This window comes from Elephas maximus, chromosome 4 (genome assembly GCF_024166365.1).
Source record: "Elephas maximus indicus isolate mEleMax1 chromosome 4, mEleMax1 primary haplotype, whole genome shotgun sequence".
NCBI classification, from domain to species: Eukaryota; Metazoa; Chordata; class Mammalia; order Proboscidea; family Elephantidae; genus Elephas; species Elephas maximus.
This window is the reverse complement of record NC_064822.1, coordinates 65576350-65603076: the sequence shown is the minus strand read 5'-3', so window position 1 is coordinate 65603076 and position 26727 is coordinate 65576350. Positions and strand designations below refer to the sequence as shown.

General features: G+C 41.3%; 1 pseudogene; it reads right to left on the bottom strand.

The window, feature by feature from the left end:
• The window catches only part of LOC126076242 (uncharacterized), an 81753-nt pseudogene extending 55182 nt beyond the window's left edge, over positions 1–26571 (bottom strand).
• Between the last annotated feature and the right edge of the window lie 156 nt (positions 26572–26727).

Genomic DNA, 26727 nt, shown 5'->3' with positions numbered 1-26727 from the left:
CCAAAGTTCATTAAATGGGGGGAAAGACAGTCTTTTTAACAAATGGTTCTGGCAAAACTAGATGTCCCTCTGCAAAAAAATGAAACAGGACCCATACCTCACACCTACACAAAAACTAATTTAAAATGGATCAAAGACCTAAATATAGAACCAAAAACTCTAAGATCATAGAAGTAAAAATAGGGTCAATGCTAGAGGCCCTAATACACAGCATAAACGGGATACAAACCATAACCAACAATACACAAACACCAGAAGATAAGCTAGATAACTGGGATTGTCCAAAAATTAAACACATACACTCATCAAAAGGCTTCACCAAAAGTGTAAAAAAAAAAAAAAAAAAAGAACCTACAGATTGGGGAAAAAAAAAATTTGGCTGTGACAAATCCAACAAAGATTGAATCTCTAAAATCTGTAGGAAAATCTAACACCTGTACAACAAAATGACAAATAATCCAATTAAAAACTGGACAAAGGATACAAACAGACACTTCACCAAAGACATTCAGGCAACTACCAGACACATGAGAAAATGCTCAAGATCACTAGCCATTAGAGAAATGCAAATCAAAACTGCAATAAGATACCATCTCACCCCAACATTACTGGCATGAATCAAAAAAAAACAGAAAATGACAAATTTATCATGTTTTCTTGAAAAGCTAGAAATAGAAATACCATATGACCCAGCAATCCCACTCCTAGGAATACATGTGAGAGAAATAAGAGCTGTTGTACTAATAGACTTATGCACACCAATGCTCACTGCAGCATTATTCACAATAGCAAAAAGACGGAAATAACCTAAGTGTCTATCAGCAGATGAATGGAGAAACAAACTCTGGTACATGCACACAATGGAGTACTGTGCAACATTTAAGAACAATGATGAATCTGTGAAGCACCTCACAAGATGGATTAATCTGGAGGGCATTCTGCTGAGTGAAATAAGTAAATCACAAAAGACAAAAGACCGTTATCGTAAAAGCTGATGAAAAGGATTACACAAAGAAAGAATCTTTGATGGTTACAAGTGAGGGGAAAGGTGGGGAGAAAAGAACATTAAATAGGCAATAGATAAGTAGTAATTTTGGTGAAGGGTAAGACAGTGTACAGTACTGGGGAAGCCAGCACAACTTAACCAAGGCAAGGTTATGGAAGCTTCATCAAACCAATAAAGCCAAACCCTCTGACGTCAAGTCGGGTCTGACTCATAGCGGCCCTATAAGACAGGGTAGAACTGCCCCACAGAGTTTCCAAGGAGTGCCTGGTGGATTTGAACTGCCAGCCTTTTGGCTAGCAACCATAGCACTTAACCACTAAGCCACCAGAGTTTCCTGGAAGCTTCATAGACACACCCAAACTCCCTGAAGGACCCAACTACTTCAGACAGAGGGCTGGGGACCATGGTCTTGGGGGACATCTAGTTCAATTGACAACATAGCTTACAAAGAAAATGTTCTACATCCTACTTTGTTGAGTAGCATCTGGGGTCTTAAAAGTTTGTGAGTGGTCATCAAAATACTCCACTGGTCCCACCCCAACTGGAGCAAGGGAGAATGAAGAAAACCAAAGACACAAGGGAAAGATTAGTCCAAAGGACTAATGGACCAAAACTAACACAACCTCCACCAGGCTGAGTCCAGCACAACAAATGGTGGTGGCTACAACCACTGACTGCTCTGACAGGGATTCACAATAGAGGGTGCTGTACAGAGCTGGAGAAAAATGTAGAACAAAATTTTAACACACAAAAAAAGACCAGACTTACTGATCTGACAGAAACTAGAGAAACTCTGAGAATATGGCCTCCGACGCTCTTTTAGCTCAATAATGAAGTCACTCCTGAGGTTCAACCTTCAGACAAAGATTAGACAGGCACATAAAACAAAAAGAGACTTAATGGGCACACCAATCCAGGGTCAAGGACGAGAAGGCAGGAGGGGACAGGAAAGCTGGTAATGGGGAACCCAAGATCAAGAAAGAAAGACTGTTGACACGTCATGGGGTTGGCAACCAATGTCACAAAACAATATGTATATTAATTGTTAAATGAGAAACTGATTTGCTCTGTAAACCTTCATCTCAATCACAATACAAAGAAAAAGGAGAAAAAAGAGTAGAACAGACAGAGGAGAACTAAAATGAGGTAAGAACCGTTTAAAAAAAATTACAGCTGATGCTGCATTAAAGGAGAGGTAGAATAGCAGAGAAGAGGAAAGAATCCTGACATTAAAATAAAATGAGTTTCTCAAGGCCTGAAAAATTCAAAAGTTGAGGAAAGACAATGTTTGCTGGAAAACACATAGCAGACAAAGCATTTTTCACTTGAGACCTAAAAGCAGAAGCTTTAGGAATTTAAACAACATATTTAGGTGAGGAATCTGCTCAGTATGAATCAGCTGACACAATCGAGAGGCAGTAATATCTCCCGCTGGATGCAGAGCTAAAATTTGCTTGGGAACTTGGTGCAGATGCGGCAGAAAAGAGCAAGAGTTGGGGAAAATCCAAGTTTATAAGCTGAGCTTGGAGAGCTGCCTGCTTAAAATGTGGAGCAACCTGCTCAAAACCAAACCCACTGCCTTCGAGTCGATTCCAACTCATAGCAACCCTATAGGACAGAATAGAACTGCCCTGTATAGTTTCCGAGGAGCACCTGGCAGGTTTGAACTGCCGACCTTTTGGTTAGCAGCTGTAGCACTTACTACTATGCCACCAGGGTTTCCAAACCTGCTCAAAGAGTAGCAAAAATGGAGAGATTTTAAAGCTGAGATATGGACCACTAGAGTCCAGCTAAGCCCAGGACTGTGACTGCCATCTGGCTAATTTCTAAGTTTTGCAAGAAGGCAGGACTTTTCCAAATGTCACTGACTGTGAGGAAATCTCATGCATAGGTAAGTTTTCCCACGTTATGTATTTAAGAGAGAGCATGCTTGTCCTTTTGATACTCCCTCTGCGCTCTGGATCACCAGCACAGCCTGCCCGCCACGGTGATGAGGCTGAAAATTCTGCTATAAATGTTAAGTGGCCACGAAGATGTGCATCTGAATTAAACTCCGCCCTAGCTCCTAGGAACATAATTTGTTTGGGATAACTACTGTAATGTTGGGGTTTTTTTTGTATGTATATAAAAAGTTGAAGATAATTAGTTCATGCTGTGATAACCTCAAATGTTCTGTAAATCCTTTTTGCCTTTTAGAAAGAGAGCTAGCTTTTAGTGGGATTAGTTTACCTCACATATCCTGAATGAGCTATAACTCTGAGAGATGGACTAGGCTGGAAATCTTCAAGCTGGATATGCAGACCCCAAGATTCTCCTAAGGGTATGTAGTAGTGGTAGGTATGTATTCTTCCCTACCATCATACAAATTCCACTTTCTTTTCCATAGAGTCCCTGGGTGGTACAAACATTTGGCTGCTAGCCAAAAGGCTGGAGGGAGAGCCCACCCAGAGATGTCTCAGAAGAATGGCCTGGTGATCTATTCTGATAAAATCAGCCATTGAAAATCCTACAGAGCACAGGTCTACTTTGACATACGTAGGGTTGCCAAGAATAATAATAAAAAAAAAAGACCCCGACAATTGAGTCCAAAACAATGTTTTTTTCCCATTCCCTATTAGGTCTCCTATACTACAAAATAAAGGCATACCCGTCATCTATCTAGAAACTCCCTATGCCCCAGGGTGCAAAATACTCCATGGTTCCTGTTACAAATTGAATCGTGTCCCCAAAAATGTATGTGAACTTGGCTAGGCCGTGATTCCCAGTATTGTGTGATTGTCCACCATTTTGTCATCTGATATAATTTTCCTATGTGTTGTAAATCCTGCCTCTATGAAGTTAATGAGGCAGGACTATAGGCAGTTATGTTAATGAAGCAGACTCAATGTACAAATTACGTTGTGTCTTGAGTCAATCTCTTTTGATATACAAATGAGAGAGGTGAGCAGAGGGACGGGGGGCTTCATACCACCAAGAATGCAGAACAGGGAGCAAAGGCTGTCATTCGGACCTGGGATTCCTGCGCTGAGAAACCCCTAGACCCGGGGAAGATTGAGAACAAGGGCCTTCTCCAAGAACCAACAGAGAGAGAGAGACTTCCCCTAGAACTGGTACCCTGAATTTGGACTTCCAGCCTCCTAGACTGTGAGAGAATAAATTTCCTTTGTTAAAGCCTTCCACTTGTTGTATTTCTGTTATACAGCATTAAATACTGAACGCACTGCCAAAGGGACTATTTAAAATAGTATTTTCAGTGAAGCCTTCTTTAATAATTAATCAAGTCAACAAAAATCTACATTCTATAGTGCCGCCTTATAGATTTCCTTTTAAGCATGAAGCAAGGAATCAGAAATGGAGGGTTTTGCTCTTGAAGGAATGTTCTGAAGTCAATTGTACAGTTGAATGTGAGTGTTGAGAGTGATGACAGTTTTAATTTAATGACCTCACCTCTTCTACACCCTCTTTATTGTCAAAAAATGCTTTGATCTAGACTCTAGGATCCAGAGGGAGAATCTGGTAAGGGCAAAGAAAGATTTGATGAGAAATATTAAGCACTAACAGAGGCTTTTTCCATGATCTAATTGTAGGCAATCCTTTTCAGCTATTGTCGATACTCATTGCTGGGATTTGTCAGTGGTTGGAAAGAAAAATCACTTTTGAATAGTTGAAATAGTGCAGCTTAATGATACTGTAATTTTAAATGTACTGGGAAGTTTCTGGGACTTCCAGCTTTTTCAGCTTGCACTGGGTAAAGCATGCAGATACAAATATTATGTAATTCCTTTAAAATTTAGTATGCATTATTCTGTAAGTTAATTAAAACCTTTTATCAGTCATATCATGAAATATTAATCCTACGATCTTTTTATTTCACCTTTTCTAATGTTTATTATTTTCAATCTCCAGTAACAAAAGAATAAAACTATATGCTAGCTGCTGGACCAATTAGCTTTTAGAAATATATCTTTCTTTTTCACTAAAAAGAGAAAAATTAATGGAATGATTTCTAAATTTTTATGCATTGCCATTTAATTATTCCTTAAACCCAGATTAATTATATTTTCAAACCAGAGTTAATTATATGAATAAAAATACATTTCCCGAAGTGATACAATGCCGTCTATTTTATTTCTTCCTTCACATAAAACATAATTTTAGCTACAAGTTATTATGAACCAAGAAACAAGAAATTTTCTACAGGCTTATAAAATTTTTTAAAATAAATAGATTAGAACTCTCCTAATTTAAACTTAACTTCTCTAAAGGTATCTTGAAAAATATGTTTAGAATTTATTTCACTTTTTTTAAAAAATATTTTCCAAAAGGCATATTAATATGGTCATGTGAACAGAAAAGTTAAGAGTTTTTCTCGCACAATTAAGTCTGGTTTGACTGAATGGTTTGACAGTAAGGACTGGCTTTGCTGATTAAGTTATATTATTGTTAAGGCAAATGTAAAACAGGAACTAGAGTCTAGTAATAATAAAGAACAAACCAGTCTCTCTTTTCTATAAACCCCGAAACAGCAAATTCCAGTCTCTTGTGGTAGTATCGAGGAAGATTTTGTTGACTCCTCCATTCTCATGGTTTTCTCCTTATGAGTGGTTTGTAGTAAAGAATTTAGCATTACCCAAAGAGAGATCTGGTCTTTGTTCTGAGAAGCTTCTGGGAGGCTTTCTTGAGGTAATCCTGTCTTTGTTTAGGTTGGAGCCTGACCACACCGTATCTTAGGGTAGGGCAGGCTACACCTGATAGTCACAGGGCTATGGTCAGATCATCCATGTTGTAAAAATGGCATGAAGGCAGCATTTGACCTCCTCTAACTTCACAAGGGGTAAGGAGAATCAAGATCAACAGCCCAAAGCTGAGTCCTGTGAGGCAGAGGTCAGACATGCCTTCTCCCTCTGCCATCTTTACCAATTCTGACACCAACTGCCCCTCCCACAGCACTCTCTACTTCTGTGCTGTGTTCAATAATTCATGGCAGTGGTCACACAGAACTCACAGGCAATACTTACTATTATGGGGTTTATTAGGGAAGTAACAGGTTACAATTCAGGTTCAGGAACACTCAGGATATAGTTCTCCATCAGAACAGCCTCTTCCCAGCCGTGCTGCAGGCCGGCCTCTCTCTGGCCCTTTCGCCTCTACCTTGGTCGGGGGCAAGTGTTATAAAGCTCTTTTAGCTCCGCCAGTAAGTGCCCAGAGCCAACACATTCTACCAGTAAGCCTCGGCTAAAAGGCGCTCTGCCTTCTCACTCCATGGGCAGGGAAGCCCATTGCACCATCTCCTGCCAGTCTCTCCCACCATCATTTCTCTGCCACTTCTCGCCGTCTTCTGTGTTACAGTTCTGTCTCTTGGTCTCCCTGTAAAAACTCTGAGCATGGATACTAGGGTGAGTTTCCTTGATCGACAACTCCTTGTGAGTATCTTCACACATGGATCCTGGGAGGTTAACAGGTTATACTCCGTAGAATAGGACAATCGAACTTACCATTGGAACTTCCCGGGACTACCCTGTGTCTCTTCCTTTGGCTAATTTTCATTTAAATCTGTTCCGTGTGATAAACCACAACTGTGTATATACTGTCTTTCAGTGAGTTCTATGAGTCCTTAAAATGAATTACGAACACTGAAGGTGGTTTTGTGAACCCCCTGAACTTGCAGTGGGTGTCAGAAGTGAGGGTGTTCTTGTGGAAGACTGTATACTCTCTAAACTTGATAGTTGGCTGTAAACTTTGCAGTTTGGCTAACTCTGGGTAAGTATAGACTAAGTTATTTCATCCTTTTATTTACTTTTTAATTGTGCTTTAAGTGAAAGTTTACAGCTCAAGTTAATTTCTCCTTCAAAAATTTATACCATATTATTTTGTGACTTTGGTTGCAATTCCCACAATTTGTCAGCACTCTCCCCCTTTCCACTCCAGGTTCCCCATGTCCATTCGATCAGTTTTCCTGTCTGTTCCTAACTTCTCCTCTTGCTTTTCAATAGGAGTTGCCAATTTGATCTTGTATATTTGATTGAACTAGGAAGCACATTCTTCATGTATGTAATTGTTTTATAGGCTTGTTTAGTCTTTGTCTGAAAAGTGGGCTTTGAGAGTGGCTTCAGTTCTGAGATAGCAAGGTGTCCAGGGGCCATAGTCTGGGCATTCCTCCAGTCTCTATCAGACCAGTAAGCCTGGTATTTTTTTGTGAATTTAAACTTTGTTCTACGTTTTTCTCCTACTCTGGCACTCTCTATTGTGATCCCGGTCAGAGCTGTAGGTGGCAGTAGCCAGGTACCATCTTGTTATTCTGGGCTCAGACTGGTGGACGCTGTGGCTCATGTGATCCTTTAATCCTTTGGACTAATATTTTCCTTACATCTTTGGTTTTCTTCGTTCTCCTTTGCTCTAGATAGAAGGGGACCAATGCGTACCTTAGATGGCTGCACATAAGCTTTTTTTTTTTTTTTTAACTTTTATTGAGCTTCAAGTGAACGTTTACAAATCCAATCAGTCTGTCACATATAAGTTTACATACATCTTACTCCGTACTCCCACTTGCTCTCCCCCTAATGAGTCAGCCCTTTCAGTCTCTCCTTTTGTGACAATTTTGCCAGCTTCCCTCTCTCTCTATCCTCCCATCCCCCCTCCAGACAAGAGATGCCAACACAATCTCAAGTGTCCACCTGATATAATTAGCTCACTCTTCATCAGCATCTCTCTCCCACCCACTGACCAGTCCCTTTCATGTCTGATGAGTTGTCTTCGGGGATGGTTCCTGTCCTGTGCCAACAGAAGGTCTGGGGACCATGGCTGCCGGGATTCCTCTAGTCTCAGTCAGACCATTAAGTATGGTCTTTTTATGAGAATTTGGGGTCTGCATCCCACTGATCTCCTGCTCACTCAGGGGTTCTCTGTTGTGCTCCCTGTCAGGGCAGTCATCGATTGTGACCGGGCACCAACTAGTTCTTCTGGTCTCAGGATGATGTAGGTCTTGGCCCTTTCTGTCTCTTGGGCTCTTAGTTGTCGTGTGACCTTGGTGTTCTTCATTTTCCTTTGCTCCAGGTGTGTTGAGACCAATTGATGCATCTTGGATGGCCACTTGTTAGCATTTAAGACCCCAGACGCCACATTTCAAAGTGGGATGCAGAATGTTTTCATAATAGAATTATTTTGCCAATTGACTTAGAAGTCCCCTCAAACCATGGTCCCCAGACCCCCGCCCTTGCTCTGCTGACCTTTGAAGCATTCATTTTATCCTGGAAACTTCTTTGCTTTTGGTCTAGTCCAATTGAGCTGACCTTCCATGTATTGAGTGTTGTCCTTCCCTTCACCTAAAGCAGTTCTTATCTACTAATTAATCAATAAAAAACCCTCTCCCTCCCTCCCTCCCTCCCTACCTCATAACCACAAAAGTATGTGTTCTTCTCAGTTTTTACTATTTCTCAAGATCTTATAATAGTGGTCTTACACAATATTTGTCCTTTTGCCTCTGACTAATTTCAGTCAGCATAATGCCTTCCAGGTTCCTCCATGTTATGAAATGTTTCACAGATTCGTCACTGTTCTTTATCGATGCGTAGTATTCCATTGTGTGAATATAACCACAAAAAGACAAACAACCCAATCAAGAAGTGGGCAAAGGATATGAACACACACTTCACTAAAGAAGATATTCAGGCAGCCAACAGATACATGAGAAAATGCTCTCAATCATTAGCCATTAGAGAAATGCAAATTAAAACTACGATGAGATTCCATCTCACACCAACAAGGCTGGCATTAATCCAAAAAACACAAAATAATAAATGTTGGAGAGGCTGCGGAGAGATTGGAACTCTTATACGCTGCTGGTGGGAATGTAAAATGGTACAACCACTTTGGAAATCTATCTGGCGTTATCTTAAACAGTTAGAAATAGAACTACCATACAACCCAGAAATCTCACTCCTCGGAATATACCCTAGAGAAAGAAGAGCCTTCACACAAACAGATATATGCACACCCATGTCTATTGCAGCTCTGTTTACAATAGCAAAAAGCTGGAAGCAACCAAGGTGTCCATCAACGGATGAATGGGTAAATAAATTGTGGTATATGCACGTAAGCTTTTAAGACCCCAAACACTACTCACTGAGGTAGGATGTAGAATATTTTCTTTATAAATTATGTTATGCCAATTGACCTAGATATCCCCTGAGTCCGTGGTCCCCAGTCCTCAGCCCCAGTAACTCCATCTCTCATGGTTTTTGGATATGTTTAGGAAGCTTTGTGGCTTTGCCTTGGCCAAATTGTGCTGACTTCCCTTATACTGTGTGTTGTGTTTCCCTTCACCAAACCTGACACTTGTCTACTATCTAGTTAGTGATTTCCCCTCCCCACCACCATAACTCTCAAAGAATGTTTTATCTGTGTGTAAACCTTTTCTTGGGTTTTTATTATAGTGGCCTCATACAATATTTGTCCTTTTGTGACTTACTTATTGCACTCAGCATAATGCCTTCCAGATTCATCTATGTTGTGAGAATTCATTGTTGTTTTTTATCCTTGCATAGTATTTCATCGTGTGTATGTACCATAGTTTTTATCCATTCATCTGTTGATGGACACTTAGGTTGTTTCGATCATTTTGCTATGAACATTGGAGTGTATATGTCTATTCGAGCGATGGCCCTTATTCCTCTAGGATGTATTCCTAGGAGTGGGATTGCTGGATCTTATAGTATTTCTATTTCTAGCTTTTTAAGGAGTCATCGTATTGTTTTTCATAATGGTTGTACTATATTTCATTATTGAAATAGCAAAAATCTGTGTAACAGTGGATCCATATTCCTCTGCTGGGGAGGAGTAAGGCCACTGAGGCGCTGCTCAGGTACATCTTGCCTCTCTTTGGCCCTCTGCACGAGGCTGTGGGCTGTTGTTGATTCAGGACATGGTTGACCCAACTCTTTCTCTGTGGTGGCCAGGCCTAGACTTGGGAGCAATGTTTTGGCCTTACTTTAACGCATGTTTCACAATTCAGTTTACCATTAATAAAGTTGATGGTTTTATTCTTATCTGATATTTATTACTCAATTAATTCAAGACTATACAGGGAGAGGGATGTTTTTTAATGTCCGGCTCGGTGATGAATTGGATGAGGGGTGAGGATGATGGGTAAAGAAGTACTGTTACAAATGATTCTCTAGAAGAGCTAGTTGGTGTCCGGCTACCACTACCAGTGGTTCTGACCAGGGATGGAAATGGGAAAAAAATTTGAGAACAAAACTCAAATTCCTAAAAGAGGCCAGACCCACCAAACCAATAGAGACTGCAGAAACCCCCAGACTATTGCCCTAAGAAACCCTTTGAATTTGGCACTGAAGCCACTCCTAGAGATCACCTTTCATCCAAATAATAGATCAGTTATAAAATAAACAACAACTATGAGGAATGTGTCGCTTAAACAATCAACTAGATGAGACATTTACCTAAAAGCAAAGGCGAGAAGGCAAGGATGAGCAAGGAAGCTAGATTAGTGGAAACAGAACAAACAGAGTGGAAGTGATGAGAATGCTGACCCAAACAAAACCAAACCTGTTGCTGTCGAGTCAATTCTGATTCTTAGTCACCCTATGGAACAGAGTAGAACTGCCCCATAAGGTTTCAAGGAGTGGATGGTGGATTCGAACTGCTGGCACATTGTAAAAATTGGAAACAATGGCATGGAAAAATTTGTATAAAAACTGTTAGTTGGGAAACTAATTAGCTGTATAAACTTTCACCTAAAACACAATAAAAAAAATTTTTTTTAATGATTCTCAGGATTTAGGCTTGAACAATTATGTGGCGGACGGGGGCAGGACTGGGATAGAGGAAACTGGAGAAGAGATAGTTTTAAGGATAAAGGCTAAGGACGTATTTGATACTTTAATTTTGAAATATCTGTTTAAGACACCCAAGTAGATAGTTTAAGACAGTAGTAGGTTAAACGAACCTGGAGTTCAAAAGTTTCAGCGCCAAAGATCCAAAGAGGGCTAGGAATTTGATGACTAGGAAAGGAAGTCTTATTGCTCCCTGTGTACATTTTAGCCCCTTTCCTTCGCTGAAGCTGGTCAAACGTGAATGATATTGTTGGCGGTCTTATAGTTTTAATGGCCTCTTGCCAATTTTTGGTATACACAGAATTATCACAATTCACAGGAAAAGAGGAAGAAAGATTGATTTTCATTATTTTCAGTGTGTCTGTGCTGGGCTATACAGAGCCTTACGCTCTTACAAATTCTATAACACCTGACGTTCCCTCCCACCCCTCTTTACCCACACTGGCTTCACCACACCCCGACCTCCTGCTTCTTTCTGTGAAAGCTCAGTAAAAATGTATACTGTTAACTCTGCTATCTTATTTTTTATAAGTTTACAAATATATCTTGTTCTCCTTCTACTAGACTGTAGACTGTAAAGTCTAGGGAAAGAACTCCATTGTATTCACGCTATGTACCCAGCACCTAGAATAGTGACCTGCACATAGTAGGTATTCAATAAATATTTGTTGACTCACTTGCTAACTAACACCTTCTCCTTAATTATATTAACCCTAAAAGATCACAGATATTTTGATTTTTCTGAAGTTTTCTGATTGCTGGTAACTGCAAATGAATATATGGGATAAAATGAAAAATAAGGTGAGACCTAACATTTTGGAGACATGCAGACATCTTTCAGTAAAAATGGTTTCTTTTGCTCATTGGCATACACATAGAGCAAGATCTGATCTTTCTCCGATCCTTACTTAATTTTCCACTCATCTATTTCACGATTCTGGTTTTGAGACTAAACCCAAACTCCTCTGTCTTCCTCTTAATTTAGTACCTGTATATCTTCTTTCCTCTTAAATAATTAAATATCCGTCCTTAAATCCCTTTACCTCTTGCCTTATCCCATAAAAAGTAAAACAAAATTTAACTTTAGAAGTGATTTCATTTCTTAGGGTTACACTAAGCCCTGTAAGATATATTTAAAACTTAAAGGAAACTGCTGACTCTGTCATCAACATGTTTTCACTTGACATAAATCATATTCAGTAGCTTCCTCACAGATTTCTACTTATCTTTATAATATCAGAGAACAGAGCATGTTATGACAACCAGATGGTAGAAAGGAAGATAGAGAAACCTCTAAATCCCCTTCAAGATATTAAACCTGGCAAAGGGAAAAAGAATGATAACATTTAATTCATTTATTCCTGTACTGTGTCATTGTTTTAAACAATTCTCCTTTCTTATATTGGGGGGGCTTCCATGTGAAGATCAAAAATTCAGAGTATTATAATCATTGAAAGAATGTTAGTTACATTCACAATAAAAACAAATGAACAGATCAACACTGATGTACAGATAAGCCTAGTGGTGAGACATGGTATCTTAGATGGGAACTACAACTGGCACACACATAGAGATGAGGTCATGATCACAACTGAGAAAATACAACTAGGACCAGGCAAAGTAAAGCTACAAGTATAGGCAATTATAGATAATTATCCTTGCTAGAAATCTCTCTCTATCTATGTTTATACACTACTGGTTTTGCTTCTCTAGAGAACTTGGTATAAGATAGTCAGATAATGAGTTAGTCAGTAAGTGAGGAGTAGGTGTACATTCTCAGGTGATTATCTTAAGTAGAGATAATCTATTAATCCAACAGAGGTGTTAAGTTGAAGGATGGTTATATTTAATGGTAAAATAGACACTGAGGAACAGTCTTTCCAAAAGTTCAACTGATATTTAACAATTATGAGAGATGTAATAATAGTTTTGAGTCACCAGCTATCCATTGAGATGTTTTGGGATCCATACCACTGAAAAACAAACTCTTTCTAATTATATAAACAACTAAAAGATCTGTTTAGTCTCTTGCCAATCTCTTGACTTCATACTCCTAATAGCCTTCGGCTCCTGCCTATTGGGCTTCTCCCTTTTTCATTCTTCTATTAGAACCTACAGTATGGGATATTCCTTTGAATATACAACGCTGAGATGAGAGGAGCAAAGGCAAAAGTGAGAAATATGCCAGAAAGAATAATTTTAAATAAACCAGAAGTTAGTGTTATGGGTTGATTTATATCCTCCAAAAGGCTACGTTCTTTGGATGTCTGTAAATGTGACCTTATTTGGAAATAGTGGCTTACAGATGTATTTAGTTAACGTGAGGTCATGCTGGAGAAGGGTGGGCCCTAATCTAATATGACTGGTGTCCTTATAAGAAAAAGAGAAGAGACACAGGGGAGAGAGACACACAGGGAAAGATAATCGAAGTACAATTTTGGAGTACTGCGTCTACAAGCCAAGGAACACCCATGGCCACCAGAAGATAGAAGAGGCAAGGATAGACTCCTCCCTTAGAACCATTAGAGAAAGCAAGGCCCTGCCAACACTTTGATTTAAGACTTCTAGCCTCTCCAAAACTACGAGAAAATAAATTTCTGTTGTTTTAGCCACAAAGCTTATAGTTTTTTATTACCACATTACATGGTCTTGGAACCTTGTCAAAAATCAGATTATCATAGACACATGGATTTATTTCTGGACTCTCAAAATCTATTCCACTAATTTATATGCCTCTCATTATGCTAGTTCCATGCTGTATTGATTACAGTTTACTGTTGAGTTTTTAAATCAGTTGCTATTGGGTCAATTTCAACTCATTGAGACCTCATGTGTGTCAGAGAACTGTGCTCCCTAGGGTTTTCAACAGCTAATTTTTTGGAAGTAGATCACCAGGCTTTTCTTCAGAGGTGTTTCTGGGTGGACTTGAGCTTCCAACCTTTTGATTAGCAGCTGAGAGCATTAGCTATTTTGCACCACCCAGGGGCTGAGTTTTGAGAGTTCTTTTTTTAAAATATATATATATATTCCAAATTTTATTTCTCTGTCAGATAGGCAGCTTGCAAATATTTTCTTTCTATTTCATCATATAATATTATGATTAGGAAGTAAATAGACAATCACTGAGGGTCAAATTTGGGAGAACAAAAGGGCAAAAAAGGAACCCTGGTGGTACACTGGTTAAGCACTCCTCTACTAACCAAAGGGTCAGTGGTTTGAACCTACCAGCTGCTCCACAGGAGAGAGATGTGGCATACTGTTTCAGTAAAGATTACAGCCTTGGAAACCCTACGGGCAATTCTACTCTGTCCTATAGAGTCACTATGAGTCGAAATCAACTTGAAGGCAACGGGTTTGGTTTTTGGTTTAAGGGGTAAACAAACAAAGATGTTTATGTTAGGGGAGGAAGGGGTGGGTTGACTGAAGTGCAAAAGAGGTATATTATAATTAACTGATTTACTGTTAAGCGCTTATACATTCCAGAGTTGTAATCACATATCTGTTGGAAGTCCATGACAGCAGAGAAACAAAAATCTCTGTCAACCAAGTGACCCCTGTTACCACCTTTAGATGGGAATTCCACCACCTTGAGGATAGTAACTCATTCTGTAGTTTGCAGGTGTCAGGGCTGCCAACAAAAGTGTGACTCAGAGACATTGGATGGAACAGGCTTTTCTCACATGGAGAAGAGGCAGAGCAAGGTCAGCTTCACTAGTGAGTGTCTGTCCTCCACTCTCACTCTGCAGCCAATGCAGGCAAATGGTCTGCATGCACCCATCTTGTGCTGCAGGAGAAGGACCCTGTCCCCTCCTCGCTGGAAACAGATACAAAAGTGGGGTTGGTCAGGTGTCGTATAACTCACACACTTAGCGAAGCAGTTCCTGGGAATGTTGACGTGTGCTCAGGACAAGAAGGGGAGAGATGTGCTAATAGGCCACCAGCTGCTATGGGATGTGTTTTGGGTCATGATACCCCAGAAAAAGAAATCAGCTCATACTCTTATCCTGGCCAAAAACCAAACCAACACACCTGGTCCAAAGCACAAGATTCATTCATGGGTCACAGGGAAAGGTGGCAGGTACACTCAGACTGCCCTCTTCCACCTTCTGGCTCTTCTGAAGACACACTGCCAATATTCCATTAATGACTCTGCCATGGATGATATTGGGGAAGTTTCTTAACTTCTCTGTATCTGCAGTAAATGAGTCAGTACATGTAAAGCTGTACTGACATGTACTGATGCTAAGTACATATCTGGTAAACAACAGGTAAATTTTTTTTTATGGTCTTCTACTCTTGCTTGACAACCAAAATGAACTAGTAGTAAACAAAACTAAGAATGGTCATTTCTTAAGATAATTCTGTACTTTTGTGTTGTGGTCACTAACAGTTACATTTCCTATTATATATCAAACCACTAGAATTTATCGTGTGCCAGGCACTGTTCTATATGTTTTACCTGTATTAACCCAAGAGCTTTATTTTACAGTTGAGGAACTTGAGGCACAAAGATGTAGAGTGACTTGCCCAAAATCACACAGTAAGTGGCAGACCTGGGATTCCAACCCTTGTTTAACAAACAAATTTATTTTCTCACAATTTAGGAGGCTGGAAGTCTAAATTCAGGGCACTGACTCTAGGGGAAGGCTCACTCTCTCTCTTTTGACTCTAGCGGAAAGTCCTTGGCTCTTCAGCCTCTGTTTCCTGGTTCCTTGGAGATCTCTATGTGGCTTGACATCCGTCGTCCAACTCTCCTTGTTCGCTTTCTTGTTTAATCTCTTTTATATCTCAAAAGAGAGACTCAAGGCACACCTTAAACTACTCCTACCTCATTAATATAGCAAAGATAACCCATTCCTAAATGGGATTATAACCACAGGCATAGAGGTTAGAATTTACAAAGCATATTTTTGGGGGACACAATTCAATCCATGACAGCCAGCAAAAGTGAAGTGCCAATAACTGTAATGTCCCACAATGTTCAGTTAATTGGTTGCCTTTGCATTTAACTTCATATCTGAGAGAACATGCTCCATGGTGGGAGCCCTCTCCAGATGTTGTCTTGTGTGTCTCTTCTTTTGTATCCTTTTCTGCTATAAATCTATAATCATAAGTATATCATATTCCATGAGTTTTGTGAGTCGTTCCAGTGAATTATCAAACCCAAAGAAGTAGTGGAAAACAGCAGGTCAGAAGTGAAGGAGCCCAGGGGAACTCCTGAGCTTATGGCTGGCATCCTGAAGGGACAAGTGGAAGCCCCTGAAACTGTAGTTAGCAGATCAGAAGTGAGGCTATCCCTGTGTGAAAGTGGCACAATGATGCCTGACCTTGTCTAACTTCAAGAGCGGGGAGGAGAATCAATATCAAACAGCCCTAAGCTGATTCCTATGAGGTGGAAGTCAGACATAACTTATTTGCATACCTCCTCTCTCCAATCTTTTTTACCAATTCTAACATAAACCAACCCTTCCATGGCACTCTGACTTCCCTGCTGGGTTCGATAATTCGTTTCAATGGCCACACAGAACTCACAGATCATACTCGCAGTTATGGGGTTTATTAGGGAAGTACCACATTACAATTCAGGGTCAGGAACAGCTTAGGATACAGTTCTTGTACCCAAAAGCTGTCAGTACTGCTTCTCAGCTGTGCCCGTAAGCAGGCCTCTCTCTTGGCTCTCAGCCCCTTAGCCCCTTGGCCTGACCTCTGTCCTGTTCAGGCAAGTGTTACAAAGCTCTTTAGCTCTACCAAGTGCCAGAAGACACCCAACTCTGTCAGGATGTCTTCTGCCCGAAGGCTCTCAGTTCTCTCGCTCCATGGATCAGCATGCCCATTGTAGCCTCCTTACCTCATGCATCATTTCATCTAGGTCTCCTGTTTCTGCTGCTGCTGTTTCTCTGCTGCCATTTCTCACTTCTCCAGCATTGCAGCTTTCTGCCTCCTGGGTTTAGGAGGTTCTCAGTGCAGGGACCCTGGGTCCCAAAGACGCTCTCTGCTCCTGGATGTTTTTCTTGGTGGTAGTGAGATTAGGTGCCCCCTCTGTGCTTCTGGGATTGGCTCCCTTTAAGCCTAATGGGGTGGCAAAACTGACCTATCTGCTCATTAGGGTTCCATACACCTTATTAGCATGGTCCCACCCCTACAAGGATTTCATGTACCTTATTTGCATTGTTAGCAAGCTTTCTAATCCCTTTGGAGGGCCACAAGCACCTTATTTGCATAGTCCCACCCAATCATTTTGTGGGAGCCACAAGGCCATGCATGGCTAGATGGGCCACATTAAGTAATTCACTGCACTGTACCTTATGGATGGTGTCTGCCTATTTGATAGCCCGAAGAATAGAGTCCTTTTAACTTATGAGATCTGACCCAGTTCCAGGTGGCTTTGTTATTGTTAGGTGTCATCAAGTCAGTTTTGACTCATAGCTACTCCATGTACAACCGAACAAAACACTGCCCAGTCCTGCTTCATTTTCACAATCTTTGTTATGCTTGACCCCATTGTTGCAGCTACTGTGTCAACCCATCTCATTGAGGGTCTTTCCCTTTTTCACTGGCCCTTTACCAAGCATGATGTCCTTCTCCAGGTTCTGGTCCCTCCTGATAACATGTCCAATGTACGTGAGACGAAGCCTTGCCATTCTTGCTTCTAAGGAGCATTCTGGCTATACTTCAAGACAGATTTGTTCATTCTTCTGGCTTTTCCATGATATATTCAATATTCTTTGCCAACACCACAATTCAAAGTCATCAATTCTTTGGTCTTTTCGTTGCCCAGCTTTTGATGCACGTGAGGCGATTGAAGATACCATGGCCTGGGTCAGGTGCACCTAGTCCCCAAAGTGGCTAGGGTCAGAGAAAGAAGTGCTGCATGAAACAGAGAAGTGAAAAATGGGGGGTTTCTCATATCCTCATACCACTATTCTTTCTCTATGTCTGTTTTTTCAAACGTCTCCTGAAACAATAGGCTCCAGCAGGCTTTGGCAGTTTCAGCAGCAGAAACTAGAGAGTCTGGTAGCAGTGGCCTAAACATTTGTGAAGGCACTGAGCATGCGCCTGTGCTCAGGGCCTTCCAGCCCTAGGGCTAGGGCAACTTCCCATAAACACTAAATTTTGGGTTAACTCATCTTCCCTTTTTACTCCCTGAGATCTTGAAACACCTTTATAATAAATCTTCTGTCATAAATTCTCTGTTTGAAATACCTAGCATGGTTTCTGTTTTCCTGCCTGGACTGAGAAACTGTCTTAATTCCCCTGAAGTACATATTTCTGGGTTCATGGAGTTGGGGTGACCCTTCTAGGCCATTTGCCCTTAGGTGTACTTTTGAACCCTGAGCCTTTAAGGAACCATTTTCCTAAACTAAAAAAACCCATTGCTGTGGAGTCAATTCTGACTCATAGTGACTCAAAGTCGCCTTCAAGTCAAACAATAGCCTAGTTAGCAGTTTAGCAGAGATTGCTTTGCCCTAGGCATTGGGCTCCTTTGGAGAATTACAATGGCCTGCAGGAGAGTACCCTGCCTGTACACCAATATAACCACTATCGCCTGCTCAGAGCGCCTTCGGGGTGACGCTGCCCCTTTGGAATCATATCTACTCACAATAAATATATTCTGTTATACTAATTTTTGATGCTTCCCTGCACCTTTAGGTGTTTGACAGGATCCTGACTGAGATAGTGAGAGACTGGACTCTGGAAGTTTTCTTAAGTGAACTCTCAGTTCAGTGAGGGTGAAACTGCTTATACTTCCAGAGTTCTGAGAACTGTAGAGTAAAATTATAAGTTTTGCTTTAGGAAAACAGAGTTCTCTTGCCCAAGACACTAGAGGTTATTTATTAAATGTTAGAAACCGATGTGCTGCATAATCATATTTGTATAATTTTTAAAGTTTATTAAAAAAAAAAAAAACATTGCTGTCGAGTCAGTACCAACTCATAGTGACGCTATAGCAGCCCTATAGGACAGAGTAGAACTGTCCCATAGGGTTTCCAAACAGGGCCTGGTGAATTCAAACTGCTGACCTTTTGATTAGCAGCCAAGCTGTTAACCATTATGCCACTAAACCAAACCAAAGTGCCTTCGAGTCGATCCTATAGGACAGAGTAGAGCTGCCCCATAGAGTTTCCAAGGAGCACCTGGTAGATTTGAACTGCTGACCCTTTGGTTAGCAGCCGTAGCACTTAATCACTACGCAACCAGGGTTTCCACTATGCCACTAGGGCTCCTTAAAGCTTATACTCATGCCTTAAGCTGCAACTAACCTTTAAAAGCAGTTTGTCTAATTTCACATAATTGTATTTAACTGACAGGTTTGCTGAAATATGTGAAACTTATTCTTGAGACATCAAAGATTAATGAACATGTCCTGTTTCTAAGACTCCAGGGGTCTTACGCTCACGGCTCACTGATGTTATTGTTACCTAGTGGAAACTCCAGGTTTTGCTCAGCGTGACTTCTATCAGCCCATAAAGGAGAGACTGAGATGGGAGAGTGTAAAGGTGCCTTTATTTCATAGCACAACGAAGGAAGCAATCAGTTCTGTTCCTGCCAAGACTGCTTCTAGAGGGTGAGGGGGAAAAAAATTACTTTTAAGGGATTTACAAGTAGGAAGTTCCCACAAGTTACATCAGCACATTCTTAATCATACCACACAGGGGCAGGCCAAGCAAAGGAACTGCAATTCCGATGAAGACTGCGAGGCTGACCAAGCAATGGAACTGCAGCCAAGCAAGCTGCAGTGGAATTTTCTGCAGCCTAGGAGCCTCTGTATTATTTCCTCATTTTTTTTTTTTTTTGGACATTGGTCATTCAGGACCATTGTCAGTTTGAACAATAGCCTTGGCTCCGAATTGTTTGGCATGTTCTCTGGGAGGAGGCAAATATTGGACATAGGTTTGAACAGCTGGCCTTTTTAACCAGGACATGCAGGCAGGGATACATCATACACAACAGCTGGAGCATATACCCATGACCATTATTAACACTGTAAAAGTATTCATTGATGTTACTCGTCCTAGGTTAGGCAACCATGATATCAGCCAGCTAAAATAAGGACTTAAAGGCATCATTAATTGTTCTGTGGCTACATGATCTCATTGTTGTTGTCTGACTACTAAACTCAGCTTTTCTTGGTCATGTTCAATCTGTACAGATGCACTGACTAAAGAGCAATAGCTAGCATTGATTGATTGATTGTTGTTGTTGTTAGGTACCATTGAGTCGGTTCCGACTCATAGCGACCCTATGCACACAGAACAAAACACTGCCCGGTCCTGAGCCATCCTTACAATAGTTGTTATGCTTGAGCCCATTGTTGCAGCCACTGTGTCAATCCAACTCGTTGAGGGTCTTCCTCTTTTCCGCTGACCCTGTACTCTGCCAAGCATGATGTCCTTCTCCAGGGACTGATCCCTCCTGACAACATGTCCAAAGTATGTAAGATGCAGTCTCGCCATCCCTGCCTCTAAGGAGCATGCTGGCTGCACTTCCTCCAAGACAGATTTGTTCGTTCTTTTGGCAGTCCATGGTATATTCAATATTTTTCGCCAACACCACAATTCAAAGGCGTCAACTCTTCTTCGGTCTTCCTTATTCACTGTCCAGCTTTCACATGCATATGATGTGATTGAAAATACCATGGCTTGGGTCAGGCTCACCTTAGTTTTCAGGGTGACATCTTTGCTCTTCAAAACTTTAAAGAGGTCCTTTGCAGCAGATTTACCCAATGCAATGCGTCTTTTGATTTCTTGACTGCTGCTTCCATGGCTGTTGATTGTGGATCCAAGTAAAATGAAATCCTTGACAACCTCAATCTTTTCTCCGTTTATCATGATGTTGCTCATTGGTCCAGTTGTGAGGATTTTTGTTTTCTTTATGCTGAGGTGTAATCCATACTGAAGGCTGTGGTCTTTGATCTTCATTAGTAAGTGTTTTTTTTTTTTTTTTGAGTCCTCTTCACTTTCAGCAAGCAAGGTTGTGTCATCTGCATAACTCAGGCTGTTAATGAGTCTTCCTCCAATCCTGATGCCCTGTTCTTATTCATATGGTCCAGCTTCTCGTATTATTTGTTCAGCATACAGATTAAATAGGTATGGTGAAAGAATACAACCCTGACACACACCTTTCCTGACTTTAAACCAATCAGTATCCCCTTGTTCTATCCGAACAACTGCCTCTTGATCCATGTAAAGGTTCCTCATGAGCACAATTAAGTGTTCTGGAATTCCCATTCTTCACAGTGTTATCCATAATTTGTTATGATCCACACAGTAGAATGCCTTTGCCTAGTCAATAAAACACAGGTAAACATCTCCTTCTGATGTTCTCTGGTTTCAGCCGGGATCCATCTGACAGCAGCAATGATATCCCTGGTTCCACGTCCTCTTCTGAATCCAACCTGAATTTCTGGCAGCTCCCTGTCAATATACTGCTGCAGCAGCTTTTGAATGATCTTCAGCAAAATTTTGCTTGCATGTGATATTAATGACATTGTTCTATAATTTCCACATTCGGTTGGATCACCTTTCTTGGGAATAGGCATAAATATGGATCTCTTCCAGTCAGTTGGCCAGGAAGCTGTCTTCCATATTTCTTGGCATAGACGAGTGAGCACCTCCAGCACTGCGTCTGTTTGTTGAAACATCTCAGTTGATATTCCATCAATTCCTGGAGCCTTGTTTTTCGCCAGTGCCTTCAGAGCAGCTTGGACTTCTTCCTTCAGTACCATCGGTTCCTGATCATACGCCACATCTTGAAATGGTTGAATATCGACTAATTCTTTTTGGTATAATGACTTTGTGTATTCCTTCCATCTTCTTTTGATGCTTCCTGCATCATTTAATATTTTCCCCATGGAATCCTTAACTATTGCAACTCGAGGCTTGAATTTTTTCTTCAGTTCTTTCAGCTTGAGAAACGCTGAACATGTTCTTCCCTTTTGGTTTTCCATCTCCAGCTCTTTGCACATGTCATTATAATACTTTGTCTTCTCGAGAGGCCCTTTGAAATCTTCTGTTCAGTTCTTTTACTTCATCATTTCTTCCTTTTGCTTTAGCTGCTCAATGCTCAAAAGCAAGTTTCAGAGTCTCCTCTGACATCCTTCTTGGTCTTTTCTTTCTTTCCTGTCTTTTCAGGGACCTCTTGCTTTCTTCATGGGTAATGTCCTTGATGTCATTCCACAACTCGTCTGGTCTGTGGTCACTAGTGTTCAATGCGTCAAATCTATTCTTCAGATGGTCTCTAAATTCTGGTGGGATATACTTGAGGTCATATTTTGGCTCTCATGGGCTTGCTCTGATTTTCTTCAGTTTCAGCTTGAACTTGCATATGAGCAACTGATGGTCTGTTCCACATTCGGCCTCTGGCCTCGTTCTGACTGATGATATTGAGCTTTTCCATCATCTCTTTCCACAGATGTAGTCAATTTCATTTCTGTGTGTTCCATCTGGTGAGGTCTTTGTGTATAGTCGCCGTTTATGTTGGTGAAAGAAGATATTTGCAATGAAGTAGTCGTTCGTCTTGCAAAATTCTATCATTCGATCTCTGGCATTGTTTCTATCACCAAGGCCATATTTTCCAGCTACTGGTCCTTCTTCTTTGTTTCCAACTTTTGCATTCCAATCACCAGTAATTATCAATGCATCTTGATTGCATGTTCTATCAATTTCAGACTGCAGCAGCTGATAAAAATCTTCTATTTCTTCATCTTTGGCCCTGGTGGTTGGTGCATAAATTTGAATAATAGTCGTATGAACTGGTCTTCCTTGTAGGCATATGGATATTATCCTAACACTGACAGTGTTGTACTTCAGGATACATCTTGAAACGTTCCTTTTGACGATGAATGCAACACCATTCCTCTTCAAGTTGTCATTCCCAGCATAGTAGACTATATGATTTTCCAATTCAAAATGGCCAATACCACTGGTCAGTGGGGGGGAGAGAGATACTGATGAAGAGTGAGCTAATTAAATCAGGTGGACACGGGAGAGTGTGTTGGCAACTCTTGACTGGAGGGGGGATGGGAAGATAGAGAGAGAGGGAAGAAGGTAAAATTGGCACGAAACGAGAGACTGTAAGGGCTGACTCAATAGGGGGAGAGCAAGTGGGAGAAGGGAGTAAGATGTATGTAAACCTACATGTGACAGACTGATTGGAATGGTAAATGTTCACTTGAAGCTTAATAAAAATTTAAAAAAAAAAAAAATGGCCAATACCAGTCCATTTCAGCTCACTAATACCTAGGGTATCGATGTTTATGCATTCCATTTCATTTTTGACCATTTCCAATTTTCCTGGATTCATACTTCGTACATTCCAGGTTCCAGTTATTAATGGATGCTTTTTGCAGCTGTTTCTTCTCATTTTGAGTCCTGCCACATCAGCAAATGAAGGTCCTGAAAGCTTTACTCCATCCACAGTCATTAAGGTCAACTCTACTTTGAGGAGGCAGCTCTTCCCCAGTCATCCTTTGAGTGCCTTCCAACCTGGGAGGCTCATCTTCCAGCACTATATCAGACAATGTTCTACTGCTATTCATAAGGCTTTCACTGGCTAATGCTTTTCAGAAGTAGACTGCCTGGTCCTTCTTCCTAGTCTTAGTCTGGAAGCTCAGCTGAAACCTGTCCTCCACGGGTAACCCTGCTGGTATCTGAATGCCGGTGGCATAGCTTCCAGCATCACAGCAACACACAAGCCTGTACAGTATGACAAACTGACAGACACATGGGGCATTGATTGATATATATACATACATATACAAACTTCTGTGTAAGAAGCTAAAGTTAGATTTAAGGCAACCCAATTTTGTAGGACCGTAGTTTCAGTGGAGTTTACTTCAGACGGCAAAGTCTGGGTCAAGCTTTTGGTGGTATTGGCACCAGAGTGACAAAGATACATCCTTAATGAACTGGTACAGGATATGAATGTCATCATAATTCTTCCCAACCCCAAGCATTGGGAGTAGCACCCTCTGTGTGTTTTCCCAAGCCCTCTTAGTAATATCTATACTTTCTCTTTTAAACATATGGATGTTTCTGGTAGAATACAGAACCTTTTCAGGGGGGAGTAAATGTATGCCTCCTGCCCATATCCAGCCCAGTGTACATATGCCAGTATGATTAGCTGGCCATGTCTCATAAGCTGAATGCCCACATGACCAATAAAGTCCTTGATGTCTTAATGAGTAGGCTGCAGGGGAAAATTGGAAGACTGCTTTTATAATGCTTTGATCGGTTACATTGCACCCTAGTTTTTCTGATATAACATGCTAGTGCTGTCCCATTTAAAAGAGATGTTGGTACTGAATTTAGTTCATGTTTGGTTAGCATAGACCCAGGTAGTATTGCATCGTGGCCACTGCCCCACAGTTGCGGCATTATAGGTAGGATGCCACTGTATGTACCAAGCTGTGGGATAGTCAGACTTCACAGTGGTGTATTGAACTCTGTCTAGGGTTGTGTTTTTATTTATTAATTGTGCCCCCTCTTCTTTTAGCCAGTAAATTGGATGGAGAGGTACAGGAATTATAGGTAATCCTTGCCTTACGTACAAAGGGAAGTGTGAACAAATTCAGCAATTTAGCCCAAGCAGTATGGTTTACAACTGCCTGGTGCAAACTATTAAGAACATTGAAATCCCATGCAGCATTTACTCATAGGGTGACTCCTAGGAATAACAACATTACCCTGTTCATGGTTGATTCTGCTCACTCAAAGGTCTACAGCAATCTATCTTGTTCAAGTAGAGTGTACAGGTTATAGGAAACAGAATATTGGCATGAAGGTTATTAGCAGTGTTAAGAGTCTTTGCGGGAATCTCACTCATGCAGGAAGGAGTCAGGAAAACAGCACTTAAGGTCCTTGACTGGTTCACAAGTCTATTTCTCACAGTTCCGGCAAGTTTGTCCTTCAGTGTCCAGCAGGGTGGTTTTCTTTACTCAAGTATGGTGGATCCAAGCTTTGAGTCCATTGAGTTTGACAGCCATTGGGGTACCCAAAAGAACTTCAAAGGGGCCGGTCCACTTCTACTGAAGGGGGTTGGCTTTCCTTGAGAAGGACCCAATCACCAGTCTGGAACAGGTGGAGGGGCACCTCTGGCTCAGGCAGGCTCCTCAGGTGAGCTTATCTGCAGAGAGAAGGCAGAGTTGCCCAAAGGGGCTGCAAGTATTTAGTAACTTGACATCTTGAACCTCATGGAAGGGGGGAGGTTGGTCATCATTACAGTGAGCTACATTGGTTATATTGGGGTTCTCTTTTTTTTTTTTTTAATAAAGGGTCCCCATATAATAGCTCAAACAGGCTAAGTTTCAGCTTGCCTCTAAGGGTGGACTGAACTCTCAAGAGGGCCATAGGCAGTGCCTTTGTTCATACCAACTTGAACTCTTGGCACAGCTTTCCTAGGTGTCTCTTTAAAGTCTGGTTAACCCACTCTACCGCTGGACTAGGGTCTCCAGGCTGTGCTTAAATTCCAGTTAAAATCTGGGGCATTGCCACTGATTGCACCACCAAGGCCACAAAATGGAGTCCATTGTCACTGCCAATGGAGACAGGAAGCCCGAATCGAGGGATGATTTCGTTAAGGAGGTGTTTCAAACATTGGTGACCTATTCAGTCCTGCAAGAAAAGTTTCAACCCGGTTAGTGAAGGTGTCAATAAAGATATCAGATATTTGTAATTTCTGGGAGCTTGAGACATCTCAGTGAAATCTACCTGCCAGTCATCTCCAGGCATTGCCCCAGTTTGCTGGATCCCTGGAGGAGCTTCAGCAGTGTTTGGGGGATTATTTTTCATGTAGGTGGAGCAGCTCTTTACCACTGCCAAAATAGTGGCATGGACCTTTGGTCCAATTAAATATTCCTTAACCCAATCATATAGTCCATTGTGTCCATAATGGGTGGGCTGGTGGGTTCTCTGTAGGATAGGGTGCATGAGTTTTGATGGAATGAAAATCTTTTTATGGGAGGTGGACAGCCATCCATCCTTGTTTAGAGTGGTCTCTTGGCAATGTCTTTTTCTTGTTGGGAATAGTCCAGGTGGAGGTCAGGTGGCAGTAACTCCAAATGAGGAATTAGCAGGGCTTCTACAATAAAGTTCTGTTGGATTGCAGCTTTCTTTGCTGTTGCATCTGCTTTGTAATTGCCCTTGGCCACTGTGGTGTCCCCTTCCTGATGCCCTCTGCAGTGTACTACCACTACTTGAGTGCATAGGAGAACGGCTTATAAAAGTTTTACGATCTCTTGAGAATATCTAATGTTTGTACCTCTTGCTGTTAGGAGTCCTCTTTCCTTCCAGATTGCCCCATGTGCATGCAATATCCCAAATATTACTTGGAATCAGTATAAATAATTTCTCACTTACCTTTGGTGATTTTAAGGGCCTACAGCATGGCAATGAGTTCGGCCTTTTGGGCAGAGGTACCTAGAGGTACTGTGTTAGCCTCTAGAACCTCCTCCAAAGTGATCACTGTATGTCCAGCTTTTCTTTCTCCTTGTTCCATGTAACCGCTTCCATCAGTCAACAGTTCAACATCTGGGTTTTGGAGCAGCTGGTCAATGAGTTCAGTCGGGCTGACATACACCAGGTCAAGGATCTTTAGGTAATCATATTTCTTTTCTTGCTTTGGCAAGGTAGGCAGTAGGGTAGCTGGCTTTAAACCAGTGGTTCCTTGTAGGGTGATGGTTGGGTCGTATAACAGCACAGCTTGGTGCTGGGCCATTTACCCTGGGAAGATCCAGTGTGACCCTCTCTGCTCTAAGATGATCAGAACCAAGCGGGGCATGGACATCCGTAGAGGTTGGCCAAGGGTGAGTTTCTCAGCCTCTTTGATGGTTAATACTGCTGCCATTACCGCCCGAAGGCCAGCCAGCCATCC